This window comes from Hyla sarda, chromosome 4 (assembly GCF_029499605.1).
Source record: "Hyla sarda isolate aHylSar1 chromosome 4, aHylSar1.hap1, whole genome shotgun sequence".
Lineage (NCBI taxonomy): Eukaryota > Metazoa > Chordata > Amphibia > Anura > Hylidae > Hyla > Hyla sarda.
The window spans coordinates 269,721,708-269,733,625 of record NC_079192.1 but is presented as its reverse complement, the minus strand read 5'-3'; positions in this window follow the sequence as shown (position 1 = coordinate 269,733,625).

Sequence of the window (11,918 nt, the reverse complement as noted above, 5' to 3'; positions counted from 1 at the left end):
ACACATGCTGGGAGTTGTAGTTTTGCAACAGCTGGAGGTACACTGGTTGCGAAACACTGAGTTAAGTAACAAACTCCCAGTGTTTTGCAATCATTGTGCCTCCTGCTGTTGCATAATTATAACCCCCAGCATGCACGGGCAGCCAAAGTGCATGCTGGGAGTTTTAGTAGTATGCCTCCAGCTGTTGCATAACTAACAAGTCCCAGCATGCCCTTCGGCTGTCACTGCATGCTGAGAGTTGTAGCTTTTACAACAGCTGAAGGCATACTGGTTGCAAAACACTGAGTTTGTTACCTAACTCAATCGCAATCAGTGTTGCAATCAGTGTGCTTACAGCTGTTGCATAACTACAACCCCCAGCATGCACGGACAGCCAAAGGGCATGATGGGAGTTGTAGTTTTGCAACAGCTGTGTATGTACAGGTTACCCCCCCCCCCCCCAATAAAAATGAAAAACGTCTGGTACAGCAATGTTTCCAAAACAGAGCCTCCAGCTGTTGTAAAACCACAACTCCCAGTATTGCCGGATAGCCATTGACAGTCCAAGCATGCTGGGAGTTTTGCAACAGCTGGAAGCACCCTGTTTGGGGAACACTGCCGTAGGGTATTTTTTGGTATCAGAGGCAAGTGTAATTCTTGCCTCTGGGTCTGACCCTATGCAAATCTCTAATTTAGGCTTCAAATGCACATGGAGCTCTCTTACTTCGGAGCCCTGTTGTATTTCAAGGCAACAGATTAGGGCCACATATGGGGTATTTCCGTACTTGGGAGAAATTGCCTAACAAATTTTGGGGGACTTTTTCTCCTTTTACCCCTTATGAAAAGGAAAAGTTGGGGTCTACACCAGCATGTTAGTGTAAAAAAAGAAAAAAATTTACACTAACATGCTGGTGTTGGCCCATACTTTTTATTTTCACAAGAGGTAAAAGGAAAAAAAGACCCCCAGAATCTGTAACACAATTTCTCCTGAGTACAAAAATACCCATTATGTGGGCACAAAAGTGAGCCTTAACACCCCACAGGTGTTTGATGAATTTTTGTTAAATTATGGTGGGAAAATGAAAAAAACTAAATTTTTTATTTTCACAAGGGAAAAGACCCTCAAAATTTGTAACCCCATCTCTTCTGAGTAAGAACATACCCCATGTGGGGATGTAAAGTGCTCTACGGGCGCACTACAATGCTGAAGAGAGAAGGAGCGCCATTGGACTTTTGGAGAGAAAATTTGTCCGGAATTGAAGGGCATGTGTGTTTACAAAGCCCCCATTGTGCCAGAACAATGGATCACCCACATGTAACCCCATTTTGGTAACTTCACCCCTAACATAATGTAATAAGGAGTACAGTGGGCATTTACACCCCACAGGTGTCTGACAGATTTTTGGAACAGTGGTCTGTGAAAATGAAAAATGTAATTTTTCATTTGCACAGCTCACTGTTCCAAAGATCTGTTAAACGCCAGTGGGGTGTGAATGCTCACTGCACCCCCTATTAAATTCTGAGTGGTGTATTTTCCAAAATGGGGTCACATGTGGGGAGGGGGCCACTGTTCTGGCATCATGGGGGCTTTGTAAACACACATGGCCCCCGACTTCCATTCCAAACAAATTCTCCCTCCAAAAGCTCAATGGCGCTCCTTCTCTTCTGAGCATTGTAGTTTGCCCTCAGAGCACTTTACATCCACACATGGTGTATTTCCATTCTCAGAAGAAATGGTGTTACAAATGCTGGGGGGCATTTTCTCCTATTACCCCTTGTAAAAATGTAAAATTTGGGGGAAAAACTGCATTTTAGTGGAAAAAAAAAATCCATTTACACATCAGACCTTAAAGAAAAGTCGTCAAACACCTGTGGGGGTGTTAAGGCCCACTGTACCCCTTTTTACGTTCCTTGAGTAGTGTAGTTTCCAAAATAGTATGCTATGTGTTTTTTTTTTTTTTTTGCTGTTCTGGCACCATAGGGGCTTCCTAAATGCGACATGCCCCCCCCCCCCAAAAAAACAAAAACAAAAAAAAACATTTCAGCAAAATTTGCTTTCCAAAATCCAAATGTGACTCCTTCTCTTCTGAGCATTTTAGTGCACCAGCAGAGCACTTGACATCCACACATGGGGTATTACCATACTCAGAAGAAATGGGGTTACAAATTTTGGGGGCCATTTTCTCCTATTACCCCTCCTATATGCCATGTGATTTTTTTTTCCTGGCACCATAGGGGCATTTCGCTCCTTCCCTTCTGAGCATTGTAGTGCGCCGGCAGAGTACTTGACATACACATGAGGTATTTCCTTACTCGAGAGAAATTGGGTTACAAATTTTGGTGGGATTTCTCTACTTTTACCCCTTGTAAAAATTCAAAAAAATGGCTCTTCAAGAACATGCGAATGTAAAAAATAAAGATTTTGAATTTTCTCCTTCACTTTGCTGCTATTCCTGGGAAACACCTAAAGGGTTAAAAATCTTTCTGAATGTCATTTTGAATACTTTGAGGATGCAGTTTCTATAATGGGGTATTTCTCACAGAAAGGCCCCTCAAATCCACTTCAAACTTAACTGGTCCATGAAAAATTCTGATTTATCATTTTTTGTGAAAATTTAAAAAATTGCTTCTAGAATTTGAAGCCCTCTAATGTCTTCAAAAAGTAAAAACATGTTAACTTTATGATGCCAACATAAAGTAGACATATTGTATTTGTGAATCAATATATAATGTATATGAAATGTCCATTTTCCTTTACAAGCAGAAAGTTTCAAAGTTAGAAAAATGCAAAATTTTCTAAATTTTCATGATATTTTAGATTTTTCACCAAGTAAGGATGCAAGTAACAACAAAACTTTACAACAATGTTAAAGTAGAATATGTCACATAAAAACAATCTCGGAATCAGAATAAAAGATAAAAGCATCTCTGAGTAATCAATGCATAAAATGACAGTGGTCAGAATTGCAAAAAAGGGCTGAGTCCTTAAAGGGTAGTTCTCATTAAAATGAATTTTTGCTACTGCACTCCTTATGGTAAATATAAAATATTTCTAATACACTTTGTATTAAAAAAAAATGAAGTTTTCTATGTTTTATTTGTGCTTAAAAAAAGCTCAAGAGCACATTTTCCCCAATCTTATTCATAGACTGACTTAGGACCGAGGTCCAAACACAGAAAGTGCAGCCTGGAGTGCTGAGGTACTGCAAACAAACAAACAACACTATATACAATCCACATCTTATTGAATAAATCCACTTCCAGAGGTGACATGTTCTCGATGTGATTTTTCTCATTTAAGTCAAAAGGACTTTGACAATCTTCAAAAAAAAAAAAACCTCCACATAAAAAATGCATAATTTATAATGATCCTCTTCTAAAATCCACAAGTTTCCACATGGAATTTATATGTAGATTTATTTATTTATTTTTTCAAAAGGGATCTTAATTTAACTCTTTAAATAACTCTTCAAAAAAACTTGGTGTGAACATAACCCTAAGGTATTTTTTTTAGGAAAACTGCCACTGCAGTTTTTGAGACAAAGTGAATTTGAGACAAAGTGAATTCAAATGGAATGAAAAATATAAAGGAAGGACTCGTGGATCCACTTCTGCAGTGGCAGTTTAAAAATAAAATAAATAAATAAAAACACAAAAAAATCTGTGTGGAAATCTAGCCTAAGTATGTCTTTGTAGCAGGAAAGGAGAATGAAGCCCCCCCCCCCCCCCCCCCCAAAAAAAAAAAAAAAAAATATATATATATATAAATAAAAGATAAGATGGGATAAGATGCCTGCTCGCGGGGGTCCTGCCGCTGGGGACCCCCGTGATCTTTCACGCAGCACCCCTTTACCATCAGACCCCGGAGCATGTTCGCTCCGGGTCTGATGACTGCTGATCATGGGTCCGGAGTATTGTGATGTCCCTGCTCCGCCCCCTCAATGCAAGCCTATGGGAGGGGGCGTGAAAGCTGAATGGAGCCTCCAGCTGTTGCAAAATAACAACTCCCAGTATTGCCAGACAGCCATTGACTGTCCAGGCATGTTGGGAGTTTTGCAACAGCTGGAGGCATCCTGTTTGGGGAAAACAGATGTACAGTATTTTTGGTGGAGGAGGCAAGTGTAATGCTTGTATCCGGGTCCGTCCCTATGAAAATCCCTAATTTAGGCCTCAAATGCACATGGTGCTCTCTCACTTCAGAGCCCGGTCGTATTTCAAGGCAACAGTTTAGGACCACACATGGGATATCGCCGTACTTGAGAGAAATTGCGCTACAAATTTTGGGAGGGCTTTTTCTCCTTTTACCCTTTATGAAAAGGTAAAGTTGAGGGCCTACACCAGCATGTAAGTGTAAAATAAAATGTTTTACTCTAACATGCTGCTGTTTCCCCATACGTTAAATTTTCTTAAGAGGTAAAAGGAAATAAAGACTTCCAAAATATGTAACACAATTTCTCCCAAGTACGGAAACACCCCATATGTGGACGTAAAATGCTCTGCGGGTGTACAACAAGGCTCAGGAGTGAGAGCGCACTATGTACATTTGAGGCCTAAACTGGTGATTTGCACAGGGGTGGCTGCTGGTTACAGCGGTTCTGACATAAACGCAAAATAAATAAATACCCACATGTGACCCCATTTTGGAAACTATACCCCTCACGGAACATAACAAGCGGTATAGTGAGCCTTAACACCCAACAGGTGACTGAGAGATTTTTGAAACAGTGGTCCGTGAAAATGAAGAATGTATTTTATCATTTGCACAGCCTACTGTTACAAAGATCTGTCAAACGCCAGTAGAGTGTAAATGCTCACTGCACCCCTTGTTACGCTCCTTGAGGGGTAGTTTCCCAAATAGTGTGCCATGTGGGGTGTTTTTTGCTGTTCTGGCACCATGGGGACTTCCTAAATGTGACATGCCCCCCAAAAACCATTTCACCCAAATTCGCTTTCCAAAAGCCCAATGGTGCTCCTTCCCTTTTGAGCCCTCTAGTGCACCCACAGAGCACTTTACGTTCACATATGCGGTATTTCCTTACTCGAGAGAAATGGGGACATTTTCACCAATTACTCCTTGTGAAAATGAAAAATTTGGGGTAACATCAGCATTTTAGTTTAAAAAAAAAATATACAATTCTTCATTTTCACATCCAACTTCAACGCAAAGTCGTCAAACACCTGTGGGGTGTTACGGCTCATTGTACCCCTTGTTATGTTCCCTGAGGGGTGTAGTTTCCCAAATAGCATACCATGTGGGGTGTTTTTCGCAGATCACTTTACATCCACATATGATATATTTCCTTACTCGAGAGAAATGGGGTTTCACATTTTGGGGGACATTTTCACCTATTATCCCTTGTGAAAATGAAAAATTTGGGGGTAACATCAGCATTTTAGTGAACAAAAATAAAAATTTTCATTTTCACGTCCAACTTTATTGAAAATTGGTCAAACACCTGTGGGGTGTTAAGGCTCATTGTACCACTTGTTACATTCCTTGAGGGGTGTAGTTTCCCAAATAGTGTACCATGTGGGGTGTTTTTCGCTGTTCTTGGACCATAGGGGCTTCCAAAATGCGACATACCCCCCAAAAACCATTTCAGCAAAATTCGCTCTCCAAAATCCCATTGTCGCTCCTTCTCTTCTGAGCCCTCTAATGCACCCACAAAGCAATTTACATCCACATATGAGATATTTCCTTACTTGAGAGAAATTGGGTTACATATTTTGGGGGGCTTTTTCTCCTTTTAACCCTTGTAAAAATAAAAAAATATGGGTCTACATGAATGATGAATGAATGTTAATGTAAAAAAATGAAGATTTTGAATTTTCGCCTCCACTTTGCTGCTATTCTTGTGAAACACCTAAAGGGTTAACAAACTTTCCGAATGTCATTTTGAATACATTGAGTGGTGCAGTTTTCATAATGGGGTCCATTATGGGGTATTTCTAACATAAAGACCCTCAAATTCACTTCAAAACTGAACTGGTCCATGAAAAATTCAGATTTTGAAATTTTATTTTCTCTGAGCCCTCTGATGTCTTCAAAAAGTAATAACATGTAAACTATATGATGTAAACATAAAGTAGACATATTGTATATGTGAATCAATATATAATGTATTTGGTATGTCTATTTTCCTTACAAGCAGAGAGCTTCAAAGTTATAAAAATGCAAAATTTTTCACCAAGAAAAGATCGACGAAAATTTACCACTAACATAAAGTAGAACATTTCACGAAAAAACAATCTCTGAATCAAAATCACAAGTACAAGCATCCCAGAGTTATTAATGCTTGAAGTGACAGTGGTAAGAATTGCAAAAAATGCTCTAGTCCTTAGGGTCAAAATGGGCTCGGTCCCCAAGGGGTTAAAAAGCTGTGTATCATATCTTTATTCTTGCTCACATAGTGCAATCTCTCAGCAGAAGTGAACATTTTCCAGCAAGCATGACATCACTGAAGCCTGCTGGGGGACCACTTCCTCCCTTACATCGTTGCAGTGCTGTGATGAATAGAAGACCCCAAGCTCTGTGCATCTTTCAGTCTGTGCTTTTTTCAGTGAGGCTTTGCTCAGCTTTTAGTCTGTGCAGCAGCTTTCAGTATGTGCAGCAGCTTTCAGTGAGGCTCTTTGCTGCTGTCAATCAATCTCAGTGAAGAGAAATACTTCCTCAGTTTGGTCTCCTGCCATTCCAAGCAGGAGACCAAAATCTAAGATTTTGACCAGACGGAATGTGTTCTGGCAAAGAAGGGAGACCCCTGGTGGCCAAAAGTATACAGCAGGAAAACTAACATAATTTACTAATTTACTGCCCATTTACTGTACAAAGAATCTCTATTTTATGTCCATTTAGAACACACAGCATATCCAGTTAATTATCACCACCAGTGCCAACACTGAACTTGTGTCTGGTGACAACTTGAACTTTTATGACACGCCTAGGAATCAAATTTAAATCTGTTCTAGTGTAACTTGGAGCAATAGGATTACAGAAACTTTGCTTACCAACCAGTATTCCCAGTTCTTTTGTGCTGCTGAAACGGACCGGTATTTTATCACAATGGTTTAGAAAAACTGCCATCCACATTATTTATTCAATACAACAATTATTTTGTATCCACAGACTATAATGCAATAAACATCAGATGTACTGTACAGAAAAATGATCAATCTTGCCGTGCATTTCATCATTTCATGCCTGTAGGCTACTTAGCAAAAACTATTTGCCAACAAGTGTAAACAGAACTCAGACGACAGAGTGGTAAAAACCTGCCAAGACATACATATTCCTGACAGGATCAGACCATAAAAGGTGCATCCTATTGCACCAGAATTGCTCCAGCAGTCCCAGACAGAGACAGCATCATTTTGCAAATTAATTATACCATAGACTGTCTGCAGCATATGAACACCCCCTCAATAACCATACAACAACGGTGAGAAGATTCTGCATGGTGATCAAGTATTATATTGTACCAATACTCGAAACTTGATATTCCTGAAATATCAAAACATTTTATAATATTCCAGATTTTCTGTAGGACAAGTTATATTGTTTAGACTGCATTCAATTAATTTATAGGTGATCTTGACAAGGCCAGCAACAGTACAGTACTTACTACTGCTTCTTTTTCACTGTTTATTGGAATCACTATCTCTTTAGCATCATTAGACATAGCATAACAGTTAATAGGAGTGAGCCACAAAATATTACTCTAATTAAAAACCTAAATAAATTAATTAATCAATTAAGAAATTAAATTGAATGAAACTTTCTATGTTTGAATATAATGATGTATATGTAAGTGATTGCAATTTTATATTGAAAAGAGTTTATAATCGAAGTAGACTGTAGAAACCTGTCGGGCTGCCTCTGGCCTGGAAATAAAATGAGATACAGTTGGGCATGGAGGCATACAGGTTCCGCATGGCCATACTTCCCAACTTTTGCTGAGACAAAAGAGGGATAAGCCATGCCTCTAACCACACCCTCAGCCATGCCCTGACCACACTCGCACATGTGGAATGGGAATACCTCTTTAACAGCAACAATGTTGTCAGTTTGTCACTTAAGTTTAGGTGGACCTCCTATATGCAGTTGATAGACTGACAACCACCATCATTACAGACAGACTATTTAAGTGATTACAGTGGTGACTCACGGATGACTTTCACTTTTCTTCTCCATACAGCTCAGACTGTCATGATGATTTCTTCCAGCTAAAATTCATCACTGCAGAATCTACCTTAGCAAAAGGTTTTAGGTTTCCCACTTTCCCAAGACCTATAGTACCCCAAACAATAATAATGCCCCCCTGGATGGGTAGATAAGTGGGTTGGGGAAAAGTAGGTAGGTCTCCCCAATAGGTAGTAAAGTTGCTCTAGTAGGTAGACAGGTACCTTAAGGTCAGGAGCGGACACAGACAGCAGAGGGCCCCTGTGCAAAGAATGTGTCTTATATCTGCTTATAGGCATACAGTCTGGACCGTAAATATTGGCACCCCTGAAATTTGTCAAGAAAATGAAGTATTTCTCACAGAAAAGGATTGAAGTAACACATGTTTTGCTATACACATGTTTATTCCCTTTGTGTGTATTTAAACTAAACCAAAAAAGGGAGTAAAAAAGGCTAATTAAAAAGTATAGTGGGGCAAAAAAGTATTTAGTCAGCCACCAATTGTGCATGTTCTCCCACTTAAAAAGATGAGAGAGGCCTGTAATTGTCAATCATAGGTATACCTCAACTATGAGAGACCTAATGAGAAAAAAAATCCATAAAATCACATTGTCTGATTTTTAAAAGAATTTATTTGCAAATTATGGTGGAAAAAAAATATTTGGTCACCTACAAACAAGCAAGATTTCTGGCTCTCAAAGACCTGTAACTTCTTCTTTAAGGGTACGTTCAGACGTGGGGTTTTTTACAGCGTATTTCGCTGCGGATCCGCCACTGAAGGACCTCCTATATGCTGCCTTTATAGGTGCCTGCTCGGAGCGGCAATACGCCACTATGAGCAGACACACTGCTATGTGCGAGTCACCGCACGCATGCGCAGTATACTCGCACATGGCGGCAGCTCTCGGCCTAGCTCATTGAGCAGGGGAAGCGGCTGCGATGTGTGCGAGTACACCGTGCATGCGCGGCGACTCGCACATCGCTGTGTGTCTGCTCGGAGCGGCGTATTGCCGCTCCGAGCAGGCACATTTAAGGGCACCATACAAAGGTCCTTCAGCGGCGGATCTGCAGCGTAAAATACGCTGTAAATCCGCACGTGTGAACGAACCCTCAGGGTCTCCTCTGTCCTCCACTCATTAGCTGTATTAATGCCACCTGTTTGGGGTTAAAGACAGGTGTCCTTTATACTGATAACAAGTTCAAACCATCACACTCCACTCTGACCAACCAAAGAGCTGTCGAAGGACACCAGAGACAAAATTGTAGACCTGCACCAGGCTGGGAAGACTGAATCTGCAACAGGTAAGCAGCTTGGTGTGAAAAAAAAAATCAACTGTGGGAGCAATTATTAGAAAATGTAAGACATACAAGACCACTTATAATCTCCCTCGATCTTGGGCTCCACACAAGATCTCACCCCATGGTGTTAAAATGATCACAAGAGCGGAGAGCAAAAATCCAAGTACCACACGGAGGACCAAGTGAATGACCTGCAGAGAGCGGGGACCAAAGTAACAAAAGGCTACCATCAGTAACACACTACGCCGCCAGGGACTCAAATCATGCATTGCCAGACGTGTCCCCCTGCTTAAGCCAGTACATGTCCGGGCCTGTCTGAAGTTTGCTAGAGAGCATTTGGATGATCCAGAAGAGTATTGGGGGGATATGTCATATGGTCAGATGAAACCAAAGTAGAACTTTTTGGTAAAAACTCAACTCGTCGTGTTTGGAGGAGAAAGAATGCTGAGTTGCATCCAAAGACACTATACCTACTGTGAAGCATGGGGGTGGAAACATCCTGCTTCGGGGCTGTTTTGACCAGGAAGACTGATCCATGTAAAGGAAAGAATGAATGGGGCCATGTATCGGGAGATTTAAAAATCAGGCAATGTGATTTTATGGATGTTTTTTTCTCAGTATGTCTCTCATAGTTCAGGTATACCTCTGATGAAAATTACAGTCTTCTCATCTTTTTAAGTTGGAGAACTTGCAAAATTGGTGGCTGACTAAATACTTTTTTGCCCCACTGTAGGTATGTTTTATATTTTAGAGCAGTCCCAGCAACATTTAAAAACTCTATACAGAATACCCCTTTAACCGCTTCCAGCTCCAGGATGTACCAGTATATCCTGACAGGAAGGTAATAACCATACTGGGATGTACAGAAGCTGAGCCCATGCAATCAGCAGTGCAAGCCACCTGTCAACTGCCAAGACCGTAGCCTGCGCCAGTTTCAGGAGTTAAACTTAATTGATGCCTTGGTTAATAGCAACTGCTGCTTCTCTAGGGTTGACAGGGTTTAGTGGGTTCCCCCTGTAGCCCACTGCCAACCCCAAGATACAATTGCAGGGTTACAATAGTTGCCATGGCAGTCAGAGGCCAAATCATAGCCTGTGGGCCTTCAGGCTAAGGAAGTCTGTGAGACCCAACCACAGTTATGGTGACAGGTATAACACCAAACAGTACAGATGTACTGCAGGGTGCTGTACAAGTGAACAGACAATGGGTAAAATTTACTTACTGAAATGTTTTCTTTCCACAATTCCCAAGGCGGCACACAAAGGGTTAACATGTTTTTTTTTTTTTTTTTCCTACTGGACAGAAGATATGATCACAATAGGATTAATTAAACAATTAATTAATCCAGAACATCTGGCCCGGAAACCAGGGAGGATATCTGTGCCGTCTCGGGAATCATGGAAAGAAAAAATTTAGGTAAGTAAATTTTAACCTTCCATTTTGTCCCTCGGAGACAAACAAAGATATTAAATAAAAGGGGCAAAGAAGATGCTACTTCCAGCACATGTTTGCCAAAGGACGCCTCCCTGCTAGCTGGGAGGTTCAACTTGTAATGGTTGATGAAGGTGTCCAGAGAGGCCCATGTAGTTGTCCGACATAGCTGATCAAGAGAGACTTTAGCTAGGTTCGCCCAGGAAGTAGACATGGCTCTGGTGGAATGAGCATGGACACCAATTGAACTTTAGATGGAATAGCAGAAACCAATGACATCCTTAATTCATCGGGCTAGAGAAGCCTTGGAGGCTGGCTTACCCTTGTTTGGACCAAAGAATTGAAAAAAAAGAGCTTCTGACAATCTGTAGTCTTTGGTTCTGCTGTTGATATACAGGGTGGGCCATTTATATGGATACACCTTAATAAAATGGGAATGGTTGGTGATATTAACTTCCTGTTTGTGGCACATTAGTACATGTGAGGGGGGAAACTTTTCGAGATGGGTGGTGACCACGGCGGCCATTTTGAATACAACTTTTGTTTTTTTCAATAGGAAGAGGGTCATGTGACACATCAAACTTATTGGGAATTTCACAAGAAAAACAATGATGTGCTTGGTTTTAACATAACTTTATTCTTTCATGAGTTATTGACAAGTTTCTGACCACTTATAAAATGTGTTCAATGTTCTGCCCATTGTGTTGGATTGTCAATTCTCCCACTCTTCACACACGGATAGAAATACCACAGGAGAAATGCTAGCACAGGCTTCCAGTATCTGTAGTTTCAGGTACTGCACATCTCGCATCTTCACAGCATAGACAATTGCCTTCAGATGACCCCAAAGATAAGTCTAAGGGGGTCAGATCGGGAGACCTTGGGGGACATTCAACTGGCCCACGACGACCAATCCACTTTCCAGGAAACTGTTCATCTAGGAATGATCGGACCTGACACCCATAATGTGGTGGTGCACCATCCTGCTGGAAAAAGTCACGGAACGTGCCAGCTTCAGTGCATAAAGAGGGAA